Genomic DNA, 20,052 nt, shown 5'->3' on the forward strand with positions numbered 1-20,052 from the left:
AAAATTGAGCACAATATGGTTTAAAACTTTAGACGGGTAAAGTGACTGAAAGTCCCTCAGTCATGTCCGACTCTTTGTGACCCCATGGACTGTGGAATTCTCCAGGCCAGAATACTGGAGTGGGTAGCCTTTTCCTTCTCCAGGTGATCTTCCCAACCGAGGGATCAAACCCAGGTCTCCCGCATTGCAGGCAGATTCTTTATGAGCTGAGCCACAAGGGAAGCCCTAGATGGGTGAGAAAAAGGTGTCAATAATGTAGAGAGAGGACCAACTGTCGGAGTTTCTGGGGGTTTTTTTTTGTTTTGTTTTTTAAAAAAAAGGGGGGGGAGGCATTTCAGAAAGTGCAACAAAATTAATCAAACAAGTACAGGAAGAGGGAAAACAGGGGCTTCAGTTACTGATAAGCTTGATATGAGTCAAATGTCTGTGGCTACCAAAAAAGAAAAAAATTGAAAAGCAAGCAAGTACAAAAGCTAGAGACTGCATTAATAGAAGCATGGTATCTAGATCAGGAAGATGACTGCCCTACTCTACCTTACACTTGTCACATCTTATCTTAAGTGCATTCAGTTCCAGATAGTGCAATTAAGAAACAGAGAGACAAACAAGAACACATTCACTTGAGAACCATGATACTGAAATTAAAATAATGACCTGGGGAGTGTAAGGGGGAATTGTTGAAGGAATTAGAGTTGGTCGATTTATTTAAGAAAAGTTTGGATGAAAAAGAAGCTCAAAAATATGGAGGAAAGTCATTTGGCCTGTGGACAAGCTTTTGAGAACCATCTGTTAAGTCATCTGAAGACCATTCAGGCCCCATAAATTTGTCCTTCAGGACTTCACTGGATCTTCAGGGCATCTTTTGCAAAACTTGACAAGGCAGAGAAGCAGGTGTCATTCTCGTCAAATTACAGGAGAGCATGATCAATGATGGGGCTTGGTCTAGAGCGAGGCTTTCTGAGCCTTTGTCTAATGTACTTTCATCAGCCAGCTTGCTAAGAAATTCCTACTTTGGTAATCATTACAGAAGGAATGAAACATGACCCAAAAATTTTATTTTGATTTTTTCTTCTACCCTGTCATTCAAATACAGTTGCCCCAGCCTCATGTGCAGTTGTGTACGTGACACACGGATAGTGGAACTGAGGAACTGAAGTTTTCTTTTCTTTTAACTTAATTGAAAAACTATAATTATTTTATTTAAACTAATATTTAACTCAGTTTTGAGAAAACTTTAAGACATTTTAGATAGATAAATTTAGTTTTTCAACATTATAAAATCTAAATATTAGTTTCAATGACAATTTAGCATCCTAATTGACGTGGGCTGTATGTGGAAAATATGCCCCAGATATCAAATATTTACATGAAAAAAATGCAAAATATTTCAGTATTTTATATATTCTTATGCTAAAACATTTTAGATATATATTGAGTTAAAATATATTATTAAAATTAATTTCACTTCTTTCTTTTTACTTTTATGATGTGTTTATTAACTTATAATGATCTATGCAGCTCACATTATATTTCTATTAGACACCCCTGTTCTGTGTCATTCTGAAAAAGTTTGAAAAGGAATACAAACCTCTCTCTCCAAGCTAAGGCTGCCAGTAGTTGACTTTCCTATCAAACATGCCTGACTTCATAAGGAAAGATGCAAACCCCACTGAGAAGAGCAAACTCTCCAACATTTGTTCCTCCATCACCCCTCCAAGTATTGCAGAGGTTTGAGTAGAGTCCCTTAGGAATGCATAGTTTCCTTGCTGTGAGACACTCTCAGACAATGAAATGAGACATTTCTGGAATGTATTAAATACAAGGAGAAATCCCTTCTCATTCCTGCTCCTTAATTTCAGATGAGTGGTGATCCCTTAGATGATTCACCTCTTTTGCTATTTCCTTGTCACCCCTTGGGTGAGACTGGTCATAGAGGAGATCATCACCCCGTTCCATCCCCTGCAGGAGAATCCGTAAAAATCAAGCTACATACACTTGAATAACAGGAATGAAGTTACAGATAGCCTAACTCTTCCCATCTCCCCCAGACAAAGCCCCAAAGCTCACAACTGGGAGCTGTGGCTTAAGAAATAAGCTTAGGCTACATCATTCCTTTCTTCTCCACCTGGTAACTCCTCTTCATCACAGTAAAGATCCTTTCCTCTACCCCTGTTGTACCTTATGACTCCTTCTTTCATATTTATCACCATTCTCTACGTCAAAGATCGCCTAGAATCTCCTGAGGTGTATTTCCTCATCATTGTCTGATATTCTTAAAGTAAAGGCCAACATGCCAAGGACATCCTGACTTTTGAGAGAATCTGACTAGTTTATGGGCCTAAGGATAAGTAAGGAAATAGCCTAGAGTATATAACTGTGCTTCCCAAACCTCAAGTAGCTACATGCCAACTTCATGTTTTTTACTATACCTGAGATTTTATTAATAAACATCTTTAAATAACTCATATTTTTCATTTAGATGTATTTAAAGAAGGAACTTTACATCACTGTCATAAATAGAAAACTAATATATTTATATGCATTGATAGTATATAGCAACTAAACATTTATCCATTACTGCCTAAAATCTCTTCCACCACCAGCGGTATACCCATTGCACGGAGGAATAGTGGTCTAGAACGTCGTGGCAGAACAGATGGAAGTCTGAATTGTGGATACGAGCTTATGAAAATTCCACAGAAAACTGATTTGGCTTTGGATATCAGCTTTTTCAGAACAGAGACTTTCTCTGAACCAAGATACATAAGTATGAAGATCCTTTTTCTGAACTCAGAGCCGAGGATAGGATGGGGCATAGGGAAGCGCAGGAACCCAGTAAAGTCCAAGAAAAGCAAAATGGTCCCAAGAAACTCATTCTCCAACACATTCCACCCCCAGGCTCTAGCTCCCAGCAGTGGCATCTGGGTAAGCAGCATCCTGCAAGTGTTGGCATGGAGAAAGAGTTTAACTGGGAGGCAAAAAGAAGCAAATAGATGAAGTCTGAAGTTAGCTTAGAGTGTGCTATGTCTCCCAAAGTGACCAGACAGGTTTCTCAAGTGCTTCATTTCCTCTTCTATCAAATTTTTTTCTTTTTATGATAGTTTCATAAGTTCTGCAGATAAAATAAATTCTGCTTGACTTTTTCTTCCAAGTTCCCCTTTCTTATTTGGGAGTTACAGTTTTTACCAGCACAATTTAGTTGTTCTGTATCCATGCACGTGAAATGAAATAAAGCTTCTCTCTTCAGAAAATCACCTTAAAATTCTAGGATCTCAAACTTTATTGCAATCCCCCAGGTACATATAATGACTTTAGAGCTAGATTACATGTAGTTTTCTGTACATGATCTTATTTCAGTCAACTCTCAAATGGGAAAAAAGAAAAAACAATGGTATTAAAAAAACTAAATAAACATGGATTTTACTTAATATATCCGTAGGGATTTAGGCAATTAGGATGGCAAAGAAAAAGAGCTTCTGATAGTTAAATGGGTAAGAAAAAAGCAGTTTCCTTCACAGCTAATAAAACTAAGGGTGCCGCAGAGGTTATTTTGCAGGCAGATTTCCAAGAACTGTCAATCACTTTCAGTTAACAGAAAATTACACCCATATATTCTTAGAAATCTCTGTTTTCTTCTTACTACACAGTGCTAGGGTGATAACGTTCTTCTTTGAGGTGGTGTATATTAAATACACGTAGCTTGACATGAAAATGCTAGGGGATTTTTGCATACTTTCCTAGCCTAGATGCACATATGCTCTTAGAAATATTTTGCAGAGGGAAATGTTTTATGATTTAACACATGTTCCACACAATCTTTTTGAGTTGTGGAAATATTGTTCTAAAAATTAATAGTTCCTTAGAAGGAAAGGATTATTTTCTTGATAGAAAAAAACATACATTAACAATTGCTATGTTTAACATGTATAGCTATTCCCTTTTTATTCTTTTGCCTGAAATATCTGACAAATATTGCCTCTCTAGGACCCTTTATAAAGTATAAAGGCAATATTAGTCTCACAGAAATTAATAAGCAGAGCAAATAATATTTTAATAAACAGTAGGGCCAACACATAAATATAACAATTTTTACTATGCAAAAAAAATGAATGACCTGTAATATTATTAACTTTTAATGTTAATTGTACTATAAGAGCATGCACTTTCACATTTACACTTTCTAGTCTCATAGAGACTTTCATATTTATTATCTTCTTTCAGTTTCTATGAAATAAGATAGCAATAATATTCTCAACATAACTATGAATAAATAAAAATCTAGAAAAGTAAAATGGGCTTCTCTGGTAGCTCAGATGGTAAAGAACCTGCCTAAATACTTTTCCCAAAGTAACAAAGCAAGGTAGTAATTAACTAGGACAAATTCTACCAGTTTATCTTATGGTCAAAAGAAATTATCAAACTATGGTGCATCTTCATACTATGTATCTACCTTGAAAATTAGACTGTCTCATGCTTCTGCCGTTTTTCCTCTTTGGAACCTAAGGTGTCACTTGAACACAGTCCCAAGAAAACCTCACTAATAATTTATTATCTAGTAACATCCAGGCTATACTGTAAATGATCACTGTGTTGGGCAGTCTTTTGAGGGAAATATCATTATTCCCATTTGACTGATGACAAAACTGAGGATTAGAGAGCTCAGGTCATGTGTGCATGGCCAGACGGGCAAGAATTAGAGAAGAAATGGAATCTAGCTCTAGCAAACCACAGAGCCAGCATCTTTGTCCCTCCCTAAGACTCCTCAAATGAGGTCACAGAACTCCAGGGTCATCTTCCAGCCAATAAAACTGTTCAAATGAGGACAGGCTAAGAAACTGACTGAAGCTGGTCTTTATACAAGCTGGAAAATTACTTTGGTGAATCAAATGAACCATTATGTTACACAAAGATTATCCGAAAGAATTCATCAAGCATTAAGTGTTCATAATATCTTGTAAATAAAATATTAGCAAGTTGTTGTTAACTTCACAGGCAACTACTCTGAAAAGACAGTTATCCACAGTGATCACTGTGGTGCAGATCTGCGGAAGACTATTGATAAAAAAAAAACCCATTCTATGTGGGCAAGAATGTGCTTTTGCACACATGTGTGGTTCCCAATCTGCCTGTGCTTCTTGGGACTCTTCCCTGTTCCTCCCTCTGACTGCTAAACGCTGTGGCATCACCTTTCCAACTGATGCACAGCGATAGGTCTTCCCTCTGTCTAATACCACTCTTATCTGGAATCACACATTTCCTGGATTAGAAGGCATTGTTTAGTACTTTGAAGCTGCAAACAATATCAGATTGCATATGAGAATACAAAAGTACAGAAGCAATACTGCTTAGAAATAATTATTCTCTTTTGCAACACCTATCCCCTAATTAGTGTTAAGTAAGTATTTGTGAAGCTAAACCCAGTAATATCAAAACAGTTCAAAAGGAAACTTTCCCCAGGGAATAGAGCCATATGTGACATCCACAATGGATAATTGAAAATTGGGTGTATTTATGCTAAGAATCATAGAAAGAAAAGAAGATTTAGAGATAATTACATCTCATGAACCACGAAGGCCCAGAGAGATAGGCCCAAGGTCACAAAGGTAATTAGCGGCAAAAGTGGGCCATGAACCAACAATGTCAGCATCTTGGTTGAATGCTCCCTCTAAATCAGTTATGTAGAAATGCATTTTTAAAATAAACTCGATCACACTCTCAAATATGCTGCTGCTGCTACTAAGTCACTTCAGTCGTGTCCGACTCTGTGTGACCCCACAGATGGCAGCCCACCAGGCTCCCCCATCCCTGGGATTCTCCAGGGTTGCCATTTCCTTCTCCAGTGCATGAAAGTGAAAAGTGAAACTGAAGTCGCTCAGTCGTGTCCGACTGAGCGACCCCATGAACTGCAGACTACCAGGCTTCTCTGTCCATGGGATTTTCCAGGCAAGAGTACTCTCAAATATGAGGTTACTGCAAAAAAGATTTCTAAGTGTATTCATATTGAAACTCTCACATGCAAACAGTTTTTAAATTTTGGGTATTCCTGAGTCTGACCTAAGTGAAGAGACCTGCTTTAAATTCTCAATTTTTAATGAGGCCCTTAACAACAAGTGACTTTGCCATCCTGGGTATTAGTCTCCTTAAAAACACCAGGTTCATTAGGTTACAACTGACCAACAAGGGAAAAAAAAAAACTAACTTAAGCAAAAAATTCAAACTGGTTTGGGTCCAGCAGTAGACATGTTTCAGGTGAGTCTTAATCCAGGGGTTGAATCATGTTGCCAGGACCTAATGTTCTCCTATCTGTCTGCTATGCGCCTCTATATTGCTCTGCTCCCAGGCTCTATGTGTCACAAAATGACTACCAGAAACTCTAGGCCTATATCCTCTACAAGTCCTCTGAGTCAGGCAAAATCAACAACTACATTGGACAAAATGCCTTTAAGGTCACTGGCATTTGCTCTGATTCCTGGTTCTGTGAGATCCTACTAAAGTCTTACTTAGAATATCAGAATGTAGGAACTGTCTGGAGGATCTAAGTACCTCTCTGTACCCCCCAAAGGAAGGAATCTGTTACATTTCCACTGCCATGGCCTTGATGTGGCTAGTGCTTCATGGTGTGCCCCACACTTCAGCTCCTCCTAATTGTAGTTTCCTCCGTGTAGTTTATTGTCAAATGTCATTTTGCCTTTTAATACACTCTTCCTTCTTTCTGGGATGCCCTTCTTCCTTATCTGTCTGCAAAATGCTTACTCACTGAACAAAACATCGTTTTTCCTCTGAAATCTTCCCTGATTACAATACTCCCCTCGAGTGAAATTGATCACTCAGTTGTACTTAGGCCTTCCTACCTATCTAGACTGGAATATATACCATATTGTATAGTATTCATTTATGTCTTCTCTAAGGGGGCTTCCTTGGTGGCTCAGTGGTAAAGAATCCACCTGTGAATGCAGGAGACATGGATTTGATCCCTGGGTCAGGAAGATTCCTTGCAGAAGGAAATGGCACCCACTCCAGTATTCTTGCCTGGGAAGTCCCATGGACAGAGGAGCCTGGCAGTCTACAGTTCATGGGGTCACAAAAGAATCAGACACAACTGAACAACAAATTCTCCAAGGAGTATTTCCACTGCCGTTTGGAGATGAGGGAGCATGCCTTGTTTATCTTTATGTGCTCAGGGCCAAATACAGTTCCCAAAATATAACAATCATTCTATAAATTTTGATGAATCAATGAAATCTTGTTCCTTTGAACTAGACCATTACTGACTCTCATTCTGTCACCTACAATACAATTTAAAATAATGCATCTCCCTCCCACACACACTCCAATCCAACTCGCTATCAATAACAAATGATTTTACAGTCTTATATGTTCATAAAGCAGAGTTAATCCTGCTTTCTGATCATTTTTAGGACAAACGTTTATTTGGTTTTCACACAATGAATGAGATTCCATCACTAAATCTGAAGCATCTGGGCACTAGAAAATATGCTCCCTAATACCCATACAGTTATATAATGTATCTCAGTGTTGCATTCATTGTCCTAGGAGTTCTTTGATGCATATACTGAAGGATACTTTTTAAATTATTTTATTTGTTTACTTGTTTTTTGACTGTGCTGGGTCTTTGTTGTTGTGCAGGCTTTCTCTAGTTGCAGCGAGAGGGGGCTACTCTTGTTGCAGTGGGCTGGCATCTCATTGCAGTGGCGTCTTTTGTTGCAGAGCAAGGGCTCTAGAGTGCACAGGCTTAGTTGCTCTGCAGCATGTGGAATCCTCCTGGACCAGGGATCAAACCCATGTCCCCTGCATTGGCAGGCAGATTCTCAACCACTGGACCACGAAGGAAGTCCTGGAGAATGCTTTTAATGAAGTTTGTTGAGTGTACAATTTGTGTTTCCTATCAATATTCCTCAGCTGTTGTGTTTAATTTGAGAAAAAACGTCTCTGTGTTTTGGGAATCTGTTAACTGATAATATTGCTGATCATCCTCCGTAGCCAGAGGTTATTGTGCCAGAGGACTCTAGAGTGCAAAAGCTTGCTGTAGGGAGCTGCAGGACAGGGATCTGGGTACAGGGTGCTCACTCTGTGTGCCACAACTATATTCCACTTCATTATTTTTATACAGGGAGAATTGAATTTTTTAAAACCTGGGCAAGGAAAGGTAATGTTCAAAGAGAAAGGCAAGCCATTCCTCTTGTCTTCAGTTACAGGAACGATGACATCTACAGCTACTAGCAAGGGAGACCAAGGCCTGGGTCCTTGGCATAATTTGCATGACTCACTGTAGCCCAGGAAAAGCTCCGCCTAATGGGTTGCACTATTGACTTGGGTGTGGCTATTCCTTCTTAGACCTCAATTATTAGGCTGACCATCAGTTTACTGTCAGCTTTGGAGTTTAAGGAACTTAGCAGGAAATATTATCTAAGCTCGATGAGGTTTCATTTACTTAACTTACTGACCATGTCATGGAAAAACAAGCAAACAAACAAGTCCAGAAAGCATGTATGTTTACCAGAAGAATTCACACGGTATTGCCATACTGATGTTATTGTCATTGCAAATCCACTTAGAGACCACCCACTATATCACTGAAAAAGAGTTACACCCTCACATGCTCCTGCTGTAGAAAGTCCACTTCTCGGGTTTCTTGAATGATTCATGCTCTCTCTCTCAAATCCAGGCTTGGGATAGACTGTCCTGTCTGCCTGGAATACACTTCTCTCACTGACATTCTGGTTCCCCAGTTTCATCTAGTCAATCTTGTTTTCCTTCAACTCACAAGTTCTCCAGGAATACTTCTCGAGATCTCTTGGACTCGATCATAGCTCCTCACGTCTAGAACTTTCCTTCCCTAGAGTTCAGTGCTGCCTCCTTTGGTTGAAGCATGTAAACTCCTCAATGGCCAGGATCCCTTCTGTCATGTTCACAGATGTGAACAAGAAAATGGGAGTGTGGAGTAGTCTTATCAGATTTGGGGAAAATGAAGAAAAAGTTCTTTTTATGTTTATACAAATGCAAAAGGGGGAATATCTGGGAAAGGAAGAGAAAGTAAAAACCAAACTAACATTCCACTATATAGTAATTCCCTCTTATGTACCAGGCACTAGATTATGATGTGCATGGGGGCTACAAAGTCCAATAAGCCATGGTTCCTGCTCAATGAATTATAGTTGTCTTGTCTGAGTCAAAATACAAGAGGTTGATGAACCAAAAGAAAATTTGTTGGATTCCTGAAATAAGAAGAAGAAAATGAGAGAAAGGAGAATTGGGAGGTGGGGGGAAAGTAGGCTTTGAACATTTTCAAATTTCATTGATTCCTTTTACCTTCTTCACCTGGAACCCAACAAATACTCTGAATTCAGACTTGTGTTTTGTAACTGAATATGGAAATGCTAAAGTCTGTTTCTTACGCTTTATAAAGATATTTGAAGGCTCTTTGCTTTGTATGCTACAGATTATTTCAAAAAACAGCTCAATCAACAAACATTACAGAACCATTGCTATGGGGCTAGCACTGCTTCCTGCTGTGGGCTTTGTGCTTTAAAAGAGATGCCTTATCCTTCCTTCATATCTCAGCTCTCCACATCCTTCCAAGATGCACAGCTGTTTACATTTGTGCATTTATCCTTTTCATTTTCCCTTTAAATCAGCACTCTGTAATTGCAGTAACACATTTTAGTGCTGTGTTAGGTGAGGAAGCTAAGATAGTTGTCTGTATGACTCAACCAAGCTCATGTTCTCCCAAGTTTCTTTTATTTGAAATTCCATCCTTATTCTGACCACACTGCCTTGGCAGCACCACTAAGTACAAAAGATGACAGTGATTAAGTCCCATCTCCTAAACAGAAGATACAGTACAGATTTTCTTCTTACAGTAAAAAAAAAAAATAATAATGCTAGTCTCCATCTGAATGTTAGAGCCCATAAAATTATGCAAAGAATGTTCACATATTAAATTTCCACAGACTTATAAAAAAGGAAGACAATCAAAAATGTGTTTATCCTTGGCAGTTGAGGTTTTCTTCCAGAAGATGGCTCTGCAGAGGACAACTGTAAATAAAAAAAAAGAAAGAAAGAAAATCATCTCTTCCCTATGCATTGATGGGTATACCCCATGGAGCCTGGAGTGATATGATAAAAAAAAAAAATAATAAATAAGAATGCTGCAGGAAACCTGGGTTTGATCCCTGGTTTGGGAAAATCCCCTGGAGAAGGGAATGACTACCCACTGTAGTATTCTTACCTGGAGAATTCCATGGACAGAGAAGACTGGCAGATCACAATCCGTAGGGTCGCAAAGAGTTGGACACAACTGAAAGATTAACACTCACTCATCAGAGAAAGAAGGCAGTGGGATTTATCAGCCTTCCAGGGAAACATTTAAAGCCTAAAAAAATATCAGTGACAGTTCAGAGAACTTCTGCATACAGGGTATAATCCTAAGGCAGTTTCTACATAAGTCAATAAAATGGCACTTTTGCCCAGTATGAAGGGATGGAGTACAAACAGACGCTGAAGAAAAAAGTATCTTCTCCTTCTATGCAATTCTCTGGAATGTTGTAAACTGAGTAAAGGAAACAGATAGCTTAGTTTTTTCTCCCAAGACTGACTTACAGTTTACTAAAAATAATTTGTATGCCTCTTGATAGTTGACCAAGTGTGTGATACTGCACTGAACAAAAAAGTGATGATAGAACAAAGCTAATGAATTACTTGGGAATTAACACCTCCCTGCCTAAAAAAAATAAAGCCTATGCAATCACAAGAGCTTCTTTCCCCTTCCAAGAAAATTTAACATCTAAAAAATCAAGTACAGTCTCAGTTAAATTTCAAAGGGAGATAGGGGGTTTAATAAAGGAAGGACTTTTTCTTGGCTAGGATCATATCTGCCTCTCTCAAGAAAGTCTGGAAGACATTGAACATTGTAAAACTGCAGTTCTCAGAATCTAGTACCACTTTCCTGTGGATGCCTTTCTATCAAATCATCAAGGGGTACCTGGAAAACTAGACGAGGTTGGCATCCCTTGCTTAGGGTGTGTCAGTCAGCTCTGTTCTACAAATGAACCTTGAGCTGTAGGCACCCTTAGGAGTGAAGAACTTGGTGGGTGGCCTAGAAGAGAGTCTGGGCTTTGTAATAAAAAGCCACAGAGATGGCACTTCTGGCCATGAGAAGCTGCTGAGGAAGATACTCAAAGGTCCAGGGAAAGATGCCAGTCCACATCAAGACTATATAAACAGTACAGAGAATCAGCCCAGGTGCCAGGCTAACACTGTAAATAAAGTATCTTGGCTTTGTCCTTATTAGAGGGAAGTCCTTATTATCTTAAGGAATATGTTACAGTTACATGGAAAAGCATAGAAGGAAATACATCAAAGGTGTGGGGAACACTAAAACTCAGCAAACTTATTGTGATTATAGTTGTTAAAGTGCTTTCCCACAAATGATTGTGTTGAATCTTCACAACTCCAGGGATACAGGTTTATTGTGAGGCTGGAAATGAGATGTTAAATGACAACTACCCTGCATGTGGCCACTTGGTGCATCTTGAGACCACCCCAGGGAAAAGAGGCTGGATCCTCCATCCTGCACACAGGAGGGGGTCCATGTTCAGAGGCTTGATGACCCCAGTCCCCACACAGTGAGTTCACCCACACATGACTGGGTCAGACCCCAACTCAGACCCCAAGACATCTTTGTTATGACTAATTCCGCCTTTGGAATGTCTGTGGTCAATTAATTCCAATTAAGGCTTCCATCCCTATAATCCTCATATGCCAAAAGGAAGTCAGTTTCCATCCCCTGTTCTTAACCCCTTCATGCTCGGTACCTCTTCTCCCTGGCTTCTCTCCTCAAACCACTAAACCCTCTGGAATCTTCATCCTTTCTGTAAAAGAAAAAGAACCAATAAACGCAACATCTCCCCACATTAAGCTGTACATTTCACCTACCATAGAACTAAGAATAGGGGTTATAATTTATTAACCCATTAGTGCCACTTTAGCACCACCACAGCTCCATCCTGGTATCTGACATCTGACAATACCACTATGTACACTTACATGTTTCTATCATCTACTGACCTCCTGGTCATATGCTTTAAAACAGAACACTCCTCCCCTCAAACCCAACATCTGCCATTGTTCCAGAAAACTTCAGTGTCTTTGGGAGCAATCCACCTAGTACCTTCAATCTGCTGTTCCTTGGCCTCAAATACATAATAACAATTCTCACCTCCACTCCAATTAGACTTCCCCACACTGCCAGCATACACCCTGAGACTTGTCTTCAACCAGAATTGTTCCATACCATTAACTACAACCACTGTAATTCTCTAACCCAACCATCTTTCCCCCAAAGCTCTCAGGACCCTCACTTGAACATATCTGCTCTTCAAATTCATTGAGTCCTCCACCTCCTGGGTCTTCATTTCCTCAGAGTCCGTGAGCATTCCCCTAAAAGGACTCTAAGTAGTTGGCTATCTGAACTACTCATCACCAACACCTTCAGATAGATGTCTCTTCCTATACTGCATTTACCTGGCAAATTCCCAACACAGGATCAATGACATCTTGGTACCTAGAAGGTTGAACACTCCTAAGTAAAATATTAAGCCATTCAGATTATTGTCATAACAAACATATGGTCTCTGATCTTAAAACTTTCATACATCTCAATCTTTTCACTTGATTAACATTCCTCCCTACTCTCCTATACATCTCTATTGAGACTGTAATCTTTTTCTTCACCCCCCCCCCAAAAAAAAAAGATGTACAGAGACAGATGAGGAAAAGGAGGGGATATGGTGACATAAAAGCTAACTTTTGAGGGAAGAATCCTCTACGCTATTTATTTATTTCTTAAATAAAGAAATTCTTAGGGCTCACCCTGAGCTCTCTTCTCTACTCATTTTGAGAAGTATCTGTCATCTACTTCTACAGTTTCAATTATCTTCTTTATGCAAAGGACTTTGAAACCTCTATTATCAGTTCAGGTCACACTCCTGTGTGTCATTAAAGCTTAAACTCAACACTTCAGTTTATATATCTAGAAAATATCTCAAATCCTTATGTCAAAATTGATCTCTCCCTGTCACACACACACACACACACACACACACACACACACACAAATTGCTTCTCTTATCTCCTCCTCAATAAAATGCATCACCACCCATTTGTCAAGATAGAAACCTGGTAGACATCCTTGCCTCTTCCCTCTGCCTCACCCAAGTCATCAACAACTGCTACTAATATTATCTCCTGGCTTTTTCTCAAATTCAGCCACTTTTCCCTGTTCAAATAATGAACAACAGCCCTGTTCAAACAAGGAAACTAAAGCTGAGAGAAGATATTGTACAATGCCACACAACTAGTAAGTGATCAAGCCTACTCACCTGCCTCCAAAGCCCATGATAGAAATTGGAGAAGAATTTTGCAAGGGGCTCTCAGAGCCAAAGAAGCACAAATTAGACTATTCCAACTGCAGAATGGCCCAAAACCAAGGGAAAAAAGGTACTGGGGGTAACCAGTCTTCCAAGGAAGCATTTAAAGCCTCAAACAAAATCAATCAATCAAAGAACTTTTGTGTGCAGGGGTTTCTCCTGAGGCAGTTTCTACATGAAGCTCAAATATGGCCCTTGTGCCCAGAATGAAGACATAGGGGGTACAAACAGATGCTGGATAGATGGAGAATATATCATAAAATGTGGCCATTGATATGCATATGTCATGAGTGAGTGAGTACTCTTTAAGGTGCTGAGATTTTGTGGTTGTCACCATAGCATAACCTGGTTTATCCTGAGTCAATCTCGTTTTGTTTTTATTCAGGCTTATGTGGTACTCTCACTGTCAAGTACAGAAAGAAATAAAGATTGAAATGGCTGCAAGGAATGTTCTTCCTCTGAAAAACTTTTCTAATAATTCATTTCATCCTCTCATTAGGTTCATGTTTCTCCCTGGTTTCTCTCTTGACAGTTTTGATGTCAGTGAAGTTGTCCATTAGAGAGACTGAGAAGAGATGAATGTTAGAGGAAAAAAATAAATGAATGGCAATTTTTCAGCATCCACAAAGTGAAATTACCTTGGAAATTATGTAAAAATAGACCATGAGGCCTATGGAAAAGTGATGTAAAAAGGTCTATTTTATTATATTATATGATCTTTCTAGAGCTAATCTTTATATCTTACTGAGTGTGGAAGACAAAATATTCTTTACACAAGAAGATTCAGTGGTTCAGAATTTTAAATTATTTTTGGTTAAAAACATGGGCTTTGAAAAGAAAAAAAACAACATGGGCTTTGGAGTCTGGCAGAAATAAGTCTGTATCCAGTTTCTCTGCCACTTTCCAGCTGTATAACCTTGGGCAGGTCTAAGATGAGGACAGTAATAGTATCCATCCCAGTGTCACTGTGAGGGCTAAACCATCAATGAATCTACAGTGCTTTCTGCAATGCCCACAGGTATAGGTGCTAATCATTAATAGTATTTGTAATACTATTGTTGTCATCATTATTGTTAATTTACTATGAAACAAATTTAAAAAAAGGACATATAGTTCTGTATCTAATCCACAGCAGCTAGGTCCGAAGGGCAAGAAAATGTGAAGGCCCTTAAAAGAAGCTGGGAAAAATAAATTCCAGTGCATGTGCAAACTTAAGAACACATGGGTCTTCTGGGTAATTTAGGAGCTAATTTCTAGAAAGGAATCAAGAGACAATCTCTATAAAAGTAATATTTTAATTTAATGCTTATTTTTATAAAGATAATTCATGTGTATTTAGAGGCAAATCTTACTAACATAAAACATGACAGAAAACAATAGTCACTTGTTTGGTGTGGGGTAGAAATGGACTCAAAATACTTGTTAGTATATGGTGAGAGTGAGATAAAAGGCTGTCTCTACACTAAGTCTTCATTTGGGGGTGGGGAGGAGCTAAGCAACTAGGTGGATGGCAGGCCCATTAACTAAGATGGGGAAGACTAGTAGACAAGCAGGATTTCCACAGAGGGGGCAGGCAAAGAACCAAGAGACCTGATATTTAGCCTCAAAAGTGAAGATGCTGAATAGACAATTTGGTATACAGCCTAGAGGTCAGGGCATGGATCATGGGGAAAGTTAATGAATTGCAGGTTACTGGCATGTAGATGTTAACACATAAATGATAGCAAGCTGGGCTTCCCTGGTGGCTCAGAGGTTAAAGCATCTGCCTCCAATGCGGGAGACCCTGGTTCGATCCCTGGGCTGGGAAGATCCCCTTCTCCCACCTGGAGAAGGGAATGACTTCTTGCCTGGAGAATCCCATGGACAAAGGAGCCTGGCTGGCTACAGTTCATGGGGTTGCAAAGAGTCAGACACGACTGAGGGACTAACACTTTCAGTATTACTGACCTAGGCAAAGAAAGTTAAAAATAACTAATGCTGAAAGCTTTCAACATGTAGAGCTCAGGCTAAGGAAGGACAGCCAGGAAGGGTGACTGAGAAGCAATGGCTGGTAAGACTGTCAAAGAGTCAGGGGCACTGTGACTCTGGAGCAAATAATGGTTCAAGGAGGAGGGCTTAAAATACCTGATCAAAAAATGGGCCAAAGAACTAAACAGACATTTCTCGTAAGAAGACATACAGATGGCTAACAAACACATGAAAAGATGCCCAACATCACTCACTATCAGAGAACTGCAAATCAAAACCACAATGAGGTACCATCTCCTTCCAGTCAGAATGGCTACTATCAAAAAGTCTACAAACAATAAATGCTAGAGAGGGTGTGGAGAAAAGGGAACCCTCTTACACTGTTGGTGGGAATGCAAACTAGTACAGCCACTATGGAGAACAGTGTGAAGACTCTTTAAAAAACTGGAAATAGAACTGCCATATAACCCAGCAATCCCACTGCTGGGCATACACACTGAGGAAACCAGAAGTGAAAGAGACATGTGTACCCCAATGTTCATCACAGCACTGTTTACAACAGCTAGGACACGGAAGCAACCTAGACATCCATTGGCAGACGAATGGATAAGAAAGTTGTGGTTCATATACACAATGGAATATTACTCAGCTATTAAAAAGAATGCATTTGAGTCAGTTCTAATGAGGTGGATAAATCTGGAGCTGATTATACAGAGTGAAGTAAGTCAGAAAGAAAAACACCAATACAGCATATTAATGCATATATATGGAATTTAGAAATATGGTAATGATGACCCTATAAGCGAGACAGCAAAAGAGACACAGATATGAAGAACAGACCTTTGGACTCTGTGGGAGAAGGCAAGGGTGGGATGATTTGAGAGAATAGCACTGAAACATGTATATTACCACATGTGAAATAGATGACCAGTCTAAGTTCAATGCGTCAAACAGGGCACTCAAAGTTGGTGCATTGGGACAACCCAAAGGGATGGGATGGGGAGGGAGGTTGGAGGGAAGTTTGGAGTGGAGGAGACACAGGTACACCTGTGGCTGATTCATGTCAATGTATGGCAAAAACCACCACAATATTGTAAAGTAATTAGCCTTCAATTAAAACAAATTAATTAATTTTTTTTAAAAAAAGGAGGAGTGCATGGACAGCTGTGTGCACGCAGCTCAGAAATCACACTATAATCCCAGCCACCCCTTATTTCCCTGCTTCTGTCCTTAATGGACCACTGTGCTTTTTCTATTATTATTCTCTTGCATTAGAATGGCTCCTAACCTGCCAAAATCCTATCTGTCTTTTGTGACCCAGCAAGAATGCCATCACCTTGGTAATGCATTTCCTATCTCCACTATTAAAAAGTGCTCTCTTGCTCCACAATAGTCCATAGCCTGTTGTATACTATAATTTATTCTGCTTTGTGCTATATGTATAGGTGTTCTCTCTTTATCCTTCTTGTCTTCCAATTAGACTGCAGTCCCCCAACCCCTATTATTTCAGCAGACTGCTGTGCATCTGCTAGGTACTCAATAAAGATTTTCACTGAGTCAAATCCAGAAATACAGAACTCAAGCCTGAAAAAGTATCTCCAAAGGACAATCTGCTTTAACACTGTAGAGTTGTTTGCCAGCATATGTATCTTCTGCACCTAACCCAGAAATTATTTATACATCTCCCTGACCCTCTATAGAAGAATAGTGGGAAGAATCATTTCCAAAAAACAAACTTTTTAAATGACACCTTAAAAAAAAAACATGTGACCAAAAAGTGTAGTGTAGGCAAAGTTCCTGTCACACGCATATCTCCTGTCACATAGCACCTCTTGGCTGCATATCTCCTGAGCTAATGGCTATTTTAGAAACTATTTAAAGTAAGCTTTCCTCCAGATCTCAGGTATGAAAATGACAAGTTGCAAAAGTTTCGTGAATGAAAAATCAAATTGTGATCCCCGAGCTTCACACTAAAGAATTAAAAAGATTGTTCTAATCCAAGTGTTGGGTTAGCAGGCAGCCGTTCTTTAATCTTCTTGCTTCAAACAACATCATGTGCTTGTCCTCTTACTCTAAGGAAGAGGAGTGTGGTAGAAAAAGGGCATCTGGAAGGTAGTTCTGGCTAAGAGCTGGAAGAAGAGGAGAGAGAAAAACAGGTTATCCATGGTAAACATGGTCACAGTCAAAACTTGATATACCAAACAGAATTTCTACAGCCCTAACAAGGGAGAATCATTTGCCAAGCTGCCATGTGCAACCTGCTATAAAAATAACTGGGACTCAATGGCAAAAATGTTAATTTTTATGATTTCCTTTATCATCTCTTCTGTTTTGTACCATGTTGCAAAACAGCTGTCTCTTGAAACTAATCACTCTTTCGTGGCCAATGGTGATTTACAAATTAGACCCTCAGACCTCTCCTAAAAAATTTAGGCCTTTACAGATATTCAAAGATACACAAATAGCCTGGTGATTAAGAGTACACATTCTTTTTAGTTGCATATGCCAGGTCTACCACATATTGGTGATCATCCAAACTGGTTGTTTTTTGCTAATATTTCTACTTCCTGTACCTTCAAACCCACATATTCAGAGGGAGAAAATTTTTTGGGGGGGAGTACAAGGTGATGATTTGCAGACGCTCAGCAGTAGACTACATAAGAGTTAATAATCAACCTAGGGACTACTCCGGTGGTCCAGTGATTAAGAATCCATCTTCCAATGCAGGGGATGCTGGTTTAATCCTTGGTCAGAGAACCACTATCCCGCGTGCCACCGGGCAGTTAAGCCTGCACACCACAGCTAGAGAGCTGGCACCACAACTAAGACCCAATGCAGCCAAATATATAAGCTGATGTTTAAAAAGAGTATGAGAATAATCAACCTAGCTGCCCTTTGCTGCAACACTAAATGGTCCAGTAACCTCCTTTTCTTAATGGTGGCACCAATTCAACCACACTCTGGAAGGTATTGGTTTCCTAAAGTACAACGTGGAACCATCAGAATAAAAGAACAGCGTGAGGAAAAGTGACTGTGGGGACTTTGTGGTCTCTAGATTCAGTTGCTCATACAAGAACCTGGGAGGGGGAACCCCCAAAAGATTAGTCACTTCATTTTGTGTTGCAGAACTCAATGCAGGTTAACAAAGCATTTGCCAACAAAGGAGATGGGAGAATGGCAGTATTCACTTGCTCTGGTCTGAATAAACAAATGTGGAATTTGTGGGCTGACTAATGTCCTGGGATAAACCAGGCAGTCAGCCAAATCATAGGAGTTTTGAAGCAAAGACAGCAAAGACAGCAAACCCACACTTTTCTTCTTCGTGGAAAGTGCTCCATGGGAGTATTAATGTCCCCAAGGGCAGCCTGGGTCTTCAGCTTGCCTTAAAAATTCACTAGTATTCATCCACAGGGAATTCTCAATGCTTCCGAAATTGAAAGCCTAGATCAAGTGACAGAAGCAGAATCCCTCCTCGGAAAGTGTCAAATATTCCATTTAGCTCCTTTTAGAAATGTGCTATCACAGTGCCTTTTTTAATACATTAGTCTGAAAATATATAATTAGGCTACTAAAATATGACTCTGGTTCTTTCTCTTCATTCATTCATTTTATTCACTGAGTGCCTTCATTCATTCATTGTATACTCCCAGCATACAGAAACAATTTAAGTTTCTATGGATGAAACAGTCTCTGAGTCAGACCCAGTCCAGCTCTTAGGGAGTCCTTGGGAAGTCTTTGACAACTTCCAGGGCACTGGAAGAGTATTACATTCTTATAATTTTACTTTTGTTTAGCAGAAAATATTAAAATTTGTCATTTTTTAGTGACAGAAGTAATAAGCTCTTAAATTAAGGTCACAGCATAAGTTTGTGGGGACGTCAGAGAAAAAGAGTAATGGGTTTCCCACTATTTGCCCACCAGGGTCCTTCACCATGTATGAGGACCAGATTTTATTACCAATGACAGCTACTGAAATATCAAGGACTAAGTTTCACAGGTTCCTAACTAACTCAAGAAAAACTTCCCAGCAGCAGCTCATGCAATCTCCTTTAAACATATAAGGCTGGCTTATCTACCCAGATCAGACCGTATATGGTATATGCAGGGTAAAAGCAAAATCGTTGGAATGATTCAATGTGAATATAACATACACTAGAGGGAGAATGTTCACTGTGGTAAGTGATACAAAGGGAGTGTTTTAAGAGTCTCCAAAATACCTCCAACCTTCCTTGTGATGTGGGGTCTTCTTAAGTAGTATTTACCACATTGGGGCCTTCCTATTTCCCACATGAATGTGTAATCTCCATGACTTATTATTAATCCTCCAGAGTCCCAAGAGGAGCCTGCCTGCCAAACTGCAAATTTATATAGATAACTCCTTTTAAGAGGCATTATATGTAACTGCCTTAAGAAGGAAATTCAGGTAGATTAGCAGAGATTCAAGCCAGCTCATTCACAAAAAAAAAAAAAAAAGCTGTCAAGGAGTAGGGTTTATGAAATCATAGAATCAATACCAAGTTTAACATGTTTTGGTTAATTTCATGAACATAACTCTTTAGGGAAAAATGTATTACAAAGTCAAAGGGTGAAAGGGAGTATAACTTCTGCTTAATTACTATGAAGAGGGGAAAGAAAG

At 39.4% G+C, this 20,052-nt stretch overlaps 1 long non-coding RNA gene across 1 annotated transcript in view; it reads right to left on the reverse strand.

The window, feature by feature from the left end:
- Positions 1-286: 286 nt before the first annotated feature.
- LOC133048487 (uncharacterized) overlaps positions 287-20,052 on the reverse strand; it is a 45,825-nt gene continuing 26,059 nt past the window's right edge. The window contains exons 4-5 of the long non-coding RNA XR_009691044.1: positions 10,250-17,545; positions 287-10,056 (exon numbers count right to left, since the gene is read on the reverse strand). This is a non-coding gene — a long non-coding RNA (uncharacterized LOC133048487). The remainder of the gene's footprint in view (positions 10,057-10,249; positions 17,546-20,052) is intronic.

This window comes from Dama dama, chromosome 29 (genome assembly GCF_033118175.1).
Source record: "Dama dama isolate Ldn47 chromosome 29, ASM3311817v1, whole genome shotgun sequence".
NCBI lineage: Eukaryota > Metazoa > Chordata > Mammalia > Artiodactyla > Cervidae > Dama > Dama dama.